Source organism: Calidris pugnax, unplaced genomic scaffold (genome assembly GCF_001431845.1).
Source record: "Calidris pugnax isolate Ruff unplaced genomic scaffold, ASM143184v1 scaffold215, whole genome shotgun sequence".
In the NCBI taxonomy this organism is placed as follows: Eukaryota; Metazoa; Chordata; class Aves; order Charadriiformes; family Scolopacidae; genus Calidris; species Calidris pugnax.
Window position 1 is genome coordinate 553,774 of NW_015090997.1, and position 6,410 is coordinate 560,183.

Here is a 6,410-nt window from a genome sequence, read left to right on the forward strand (position 1 = left end):
CTCAGGCTGGTAACAAAAAGCAGCAGCACAAAGAGGGACGCGGAGACCTGCCGCTATGCTGAGAAGCCATTCAGAATGGGAGACTCATTAAAGCGCCTGTTGTCATTATTTGTGAGCTCCAGAGGTAGCCTTATTTAATTTGGGAGCTACTAGACAGGTACCCAGATGGCTGGGGCGGGGGCGGAGGAGGGGGGGCAGCGGCAGGAGGGAATTAAATGGGATGCCTCTCACTGCTGCCGGTGGCTTTGTGCTGCAGCTGGGCCCCTTGGAAAGGGGGGAGGCAGGGATGTGGCATCACCCCCCTCCCTGCAACATCACCGCTGGGGGAGAGAAATGGGGGGTCCACGGGCCCCACCTGCTTTGGCTTTTTTTCCCCTGTAGGTAATTTTCTCCCTGCTGTGAGTTAGGGCTGCTCCCAACTCTTCCAGGGCTGCAGGCAAGGGGCTGGGGGCTCTCAAAAGTGCCTGGCTATTGTGTGTGTGTGTGGGGGGTCACTCTTTTCTTGCTGTGAGCCTCGGGAGGTGACAGTGCCTCATACACTGAGATGCCTCCTCTTAGTCCTTGGACAGCTTGAGCATTGCGCCCATTTCACAGATGGGTAGACCGAGGTCCTGAGATGCTCCCTGTCCGTGGTGGTGCTGGCAGGGGAGAGATGCCGAGTTGAGGCTCTGCAGGGAGCCCCAGGGTGGTGGCCGTGCTGTGGGTGCTGTGGTCCCTCTCCTCCCTGCACGGCTGGAGGGGGGACAGTGGTGGCAGTGAGGATGTGGCTCTCTGGGCAGTGCAGCTCTGCCCGGGCTGGGCATGGCTCCCTCTGAGCACCAGCATCACCTCTGCTGGGGCCAAATCAGAGCCAGTCATCTGCAAACTGTAAAAAAGCTAAACATTAAAGCAGGGAGAAAACGAAAGTTTCACTTCAGATAGCATTTCTGCGAGTAGTTGTTATTTATTTTTTAAAAAAAAAATACAGCCTTTCATTTGCATAATTACATTTTGCAGCTGTTGGGCCATAATGTGGGCTGTGCTTTGGGGCATTATTTTATCCGTTGGAGACGGACACAAAGGGAGCCAGCCCCGCTCTCAGCTGCTCCTCATTGTGCCGTAACCGCTGGTGCTGCCCCCGCGCCGGGGTGCTCCCGGGGCACCCCACCTCCCCTCACCGGGCCCTGCAAGCTGTCCCCACGTCTGTCCCGATTTGAGGAGAGGGGTTTGTGAGGGGGAGAAGGGGAGGGAGTTGATTTTTAATCTCCTCATCGGTCTTTTCGCTGGGTGGGGAACTGGGGAGCGTGCGGCTGGGGGGGCTGGGATGCGGGGAAGGAGGGGGAAAGGGAGATGTGGCTCCTTGGAGAGCCTATTTAGAAGGAGAGCCTATTTAGACAGGCCTGCAGTGACAGGACGAGGGGCAAGGGCTTTAAGCTGGAGGGGAACAGATTTAGATTGGAGATTAGGAGGGGGTTCTTCACTGTGAGGGTGGTGGAGCACTGGAACAGGTTGCCCAGGGAGGTGGTTGAGGCCCCATCCCTGGAGATATTCAAGGAGAGGCTCGATGAGGCCCTGGGCAACCTGGTCTAGTTGGGGGTGTCCCTGCTGACTGCGGGGGGGTCGGACTAGATGGCCTTTGGAGGTCCCTTCCGGCCTGGGCAATTCTATGATTCTGTGATTCTATGATGTTCCAGTTTGTGATGTGGGGGGTTCTGCCTGTGCAGCCACAGGAGCTGCCCTGACTCCTCTCTCTGTCCCTCAGTTTGTGATTTGGGGGGTTCTGCCTGTGCAGCCGCAGGAGCTGCCCTGACTCCTCTCTCTGTCCCCATCCAGGTCTCCCCGGGGGTGCTCCCGAGCCTCTCCTGCCCCAGGGGATGCCCCAGTTCACCTTCGCTTGCTTCTGCGGGCTCCATGGCTTCTGCAAGATGAAGAGGAAGAAAGAAGAGTCCAGCGCGGAGCAGGAGACGGCAGTGTGAGGAGAGGACTCGTGTGTGTGCCCTGCTGAGCCGTGCCTCGGGACCCCCTGTCCCCTTCCCCTCGGTATGTTGGGACTCCCTGGTGGGGGGGACATTCACCACCTCCTTTCTTCTCACCTCTCCAAGGACCAGCTCCTCTGGGCATCACCCTCTGCCTGCGCTCTCTTGGGGTGTCCCAGGGGGCCGGGATGATGTGCCTGGGATGGGGCAGGGGAGCCTGGGGCTGAGCAATGGTTTTGCTCATCGATAGCAGCAGCAGGATGAGGACAACATAGGGGGAGCTGGTTAATCTGCTCTAACACACTTATTCTGCAGCTTCTCCCATTCTCTCTCCCCTCCCTCTTCCCAGATACTTGCATGGCTGGGGGAGAGCCCGAGCACGGGAATGACCTTGCTGAGATGTAGAAGCAGGTGCTGTGGATGTTATCAAGGTGCTGCACCAATTCTACCCCCTGACACTCAGCCCAGCCAGGCATGGAGCCCTGGGGAGCCGAGCAGCTGCTGTCGGAGGGACCCTGGGTCCCAGCCGGGTAGAGATTTCCCTCCTGAGCGAGTCGACCTGCCCTTGCTCCAACAAGTCTCAACAGACAGACCTGGAGAGGTTTCCAAAAGCCGGGGCCAGACCCTGTCCCTCCTGGAGTCGTGGTGCCGGAGAGGCTGGTCCCTGGCTGGTAAGTTGTCCCGCTGCTGCAGAATTGGCTGAACGTAAAAAAACAAGCTGGTTTGGGGCTTTTTTTTGTTGTTTTTTTGTTTTGTTTTTCAAGCTGCTTTGGGGCTTTTTTTTGTTGTTTTGTTGTTTTGTTTTTTTTAAAGTCTGTCTCAAGCAAATGTCTGTGACTCCAAGAAGCCATTCTCCATGCTGCTGGTCCTGTGGCACAGCACACCAGAGAGTTTGGGGGGCACCAAACACACCGACCCCCCTTGGATACCGCTCCCGGAGCGACCCAGGAGCTCCCACACCGTGGGTTGGGGGACTCTGTAGTGTGTGACCCCCACCCCTTGCACTCCTGAGCCATGAGGCTCAGCAGGAGGTTGTTCTTGTTTGTCAAATGGGCCACAATCCCTGAGCTTGGGGCACCTGAGATTCACTCCAGGGATGTTTCTAGCACAAACATGTCCTCCAGAGCAGAAATCCTTATATTCTTCTTATCCAAAGGCTTTAGCACGACACCCCTCAGCCTGGCCAGGAGCACCAAGAACGCCGGGTGCAGCTGAGGAGCTGTAAATCCCCCCTGCGGGGTGGGAAGCAGTGACTGGGTGGGATGTGCTGCTCAGAGGGGGCTTGGAGGTGGCAGTCGGGGGCACGGACCGTGGTGGTCTCCGTGTGCCAGACCCCGGGGTCGGGAGGCTTGGGGCACTTTGCTTTTTCCCCTTTTTAAGCCCGAGCAATGTGAGCTGCAGGATCCAGAGGTGCAGTGCTCCCAGGTGGTTTTGGCACAGGAGAGGGCACACGGTGGCACATGAGGTGTCCAGCAAGAGGACAGCCAGGAGAATGGTCTGGTTTCCCCATCATTTGTCACCATCAAGCTCAGCAGATTTCAGCCAGGCACACGGAGATCGATGGAAAACACGGTGCTTAGTGCTGGCTGTAATGTCTCCTCTGGGGCTGCAGCAACTTCTCACTTGGCACACGAGGAGCTGCTTCACTGAGGGGGGCTGAGGTTAATGCTGGTGCACCCACATTTTGGCTTGGTTGAGGGTGCCCCGTTCCTGGGGGGACACAAGCTGGGTCCCTGCTAGTGACGATCAGAGCAGGCATCACCCTTGTGAGCGCAGCGTGGAGAGCTGGGGCCAGTCTGAGGAGCTCCAGGGAGACCTTCAAAAGCAGAGGTTTGGGGAAAATCATGGGCAGCTTTGCTCAGTCAGGCTTTGCAGAAGATAAATTACTACGGTGGGGTTGAGGGGGGGGTTGGCCCAGCTCATTAGTGCGTAACCTCTGCTGCTAAACCTCTTGGATGACAGATCCATCACGGTCTGGCAGTGAAAGATGTGCAGGGAAGGGTTGCTCTGAGGTTTTGTGGTTGGTGGAGGCTGGGCGTTGTGCTGGGAGCAGCCCTGGAGACTGGAGATAGGGCTGGTGCGTGATGGGGATGGAGCTTCAGGGGCTCCCAGTTACGGTGGGGATCCCCCAGGGCTGGTCTGGGATGAACTGGGAGCTCTGCTGGGAACACATTGTGCTTGCATTGTGCATACGTGGTACATGATGATGCACATGATGTACACCATGCACACACCACACATGCAGCTCTGTGCCTGATCAGGTTCTCCCTGTGTCTCCAACATTCCCATCTCCACCGAGGGGTTCCCAGTCCAGGTGTGTAATGAAAATTGCCCACAGATTTGGGACAGGGAGAGGCTCACCCACACCTGCTCTAGGAGCATCTGAAAGCACAGCAGATGAACCAGGCGCAGTACGAATGTTCAAGCGCTCGAGCTGGAGTTATTTTAAAAGAGAACTTCCCACCTCCCTGGATGGATGTAGCTCTCAAAGCAACAATATGTTTTCCACCACGGCTCCGAGCAAAATGGTTTGCTCCTGGATTGACCTCTATTGTGTTCATAAATGGCTTGTGGTGCTTTTTGATTCCCCCGTCATAATGACTTGACCTCTAGATTTATGGCTGAAGGTCCTTTCATCTCCACATTGTTTCCCACCAGACTCCAGCCTGCTGCTTTTCTGTAGCAAACCTGCCCGGAGCTGAGCCCCTCGCCCCTCCGAGCTGCCCGTCCAGATTCCACTGACAATCCTGCAGTGGGCAAAAGCAAACGGGTTTTTTTTTTTGTGGTTTGGTGGTTTTTTTTCCCTTTCTTTCCAGTGGCAGCATTTTAATAGGGCAGCGTATGCCTCTGAGACTGCGAAGGCTGGGAAGTTGACAGCTCTTGTCACAGTACAAACGCTCTCTCTCCGTCTCTCTTCCTCTCTCCCCCACATTTGCACAACCCCCGGCATTTTTTAAACTAGGAGTTTGCTTATTGTTCAGGGTTTCCTCTTGCCCTCCCCGCCTTTGACTCTTCCACCCCGCTCTCGCTTCTCCGCTCCAGAAACAACCGGATCCGAGCGATACCCGAGTAGATAAATCTTATTAATGCGGGTGGCAATGAGCTATAAGCTGGAGTTGTCTGTCCAGTGGTTTCCAAGTGCTTTTCCAAGGTTTTTCCGCCCTCTGGAGAGAGGAGGGGAGGTGCAGGGACCCCCCCATGGCTGAGCCTGAAGCTGAGGCTGCAAAACCACCCGAGTCCTGGCTCCTCAGGAGCATCCTTGGGGTAACGGGCACAGGAGAAGTGTGTGAGATGTGATTGTCCTCTCCATGGCAGAGCTCTCTGCAAACCCCCCCGTTACAACACCAAGGGCTCCCAGGGTTCATGGAGGAAGCCTCCACCTCCAACCCTCCTCAGGAAGAGCCCTGCTCCAGAAAGATGCATTTCTTCCCCGCTGCCCCAGCAATAATCCTTCTTTAATCCTGTTACATGAAGGAAAGCATCCAGCTTCCCTCAAAGCGGGTGGTGGGATGCACGGAGGAGGGTGACCCCTCTCACCATGGGCTGCCCTGGCCAGGTCCCCACTGGGGCATTGGAGGGGGTGTCCCGTGAATCCCGTGCACCCCAAGCTTTTCCTCCAGTGCCAAAGGGCTGGGGTGAAGCTGGCAACACCCGAGCACCAGCCCTGGGGATGGAGAAGTGACATCATCCGAAAAGAGGAGCTGCCTGTTCCAAGGGTGATGCTGGAGTGTGGGGAAAACAGTTTTAATGATCAAAATAAGCAGAGCATTGCCTCAGGCTGGCTTCCAAGACAGGCGATGGTAGCCCCTTTGTAAATATTGGCTTACTTGGGAGCGAGGGAGCCTACAGATGTGTATTTGCATGACAATAGCCGGGTTGGGGACCAAGGCTGTGTGTGTGTGTGTGTGCAGGGGCACGGGGTGCAGCCCCCCTCGCAGACGGGCTGGTGAGGGAGGTGGTCCTGCCCGGGGAGCTCGCGCCGCGCTGGCTGGAGATGAAGAAATGTTTGTGCAGTGAGCTGGAAGGCTACGTGCACAAATTGCAGGAGGCAAGCCAAGGAAAAAAAAAAAAAGAAAAAAAAAAGCTGCAGCTCCAACTCCCGTCTTGTAACACGTTCTTAAAGGTCTTTTTGCTGGAGATGTGGCAAAGGATCAGGGAATAACCCAGGTGATCCCAAGGCAGATGCTTTGTAGCAGGATGGACAGCTTCCACCCAAGCACCTTGTGAGCATCAGCTTGATGTAGCACATTGGATTTAAGACAAGTGCTGTGTTTGCTACGGGGAGGGCACTTTCTGCATCCCAGGTGGGAGCCAAGAGAAAAAAAATAAAAAAGCCTTTTTTTTCTTCTTTTTTTTTTTTTTTTTTCCAGCTATCACCTGAAAATCACCGCCTTTTCTCCCTCGCGAGGGCAGGATTTTTTCCCAGCTGCTCGACGTTCCCGTGCTGACCCCAGA

General features: G+C 55.8%; 1 long non-coding RNA gene across 2 annotated transcripts in view; it reads left to right on the forward strand.

Annotated features, from left to right (window-relative positions):
• The window catches only part of LOC106895785, a 36,530-nt gene extending 30,120 nt beyond the window's left edge, over positions 1 to 6,410 (forward strand). For both annotated transcript variants that reach the window (XR_001413511.1, XR_001413512.1), the window contains exons 2-4: positions 1,813 to 2,019; positions 2,305 to 2,626; positions 6,326 to 6,410. This is a non-coding gene — a long non-coding RNA (uncharacterized LOC106895785). The remainder of the gene's footprint in view (positions 1 to 1,812; positions 2,020 to 2,304; positions 2,627 to 6,325) is intronic.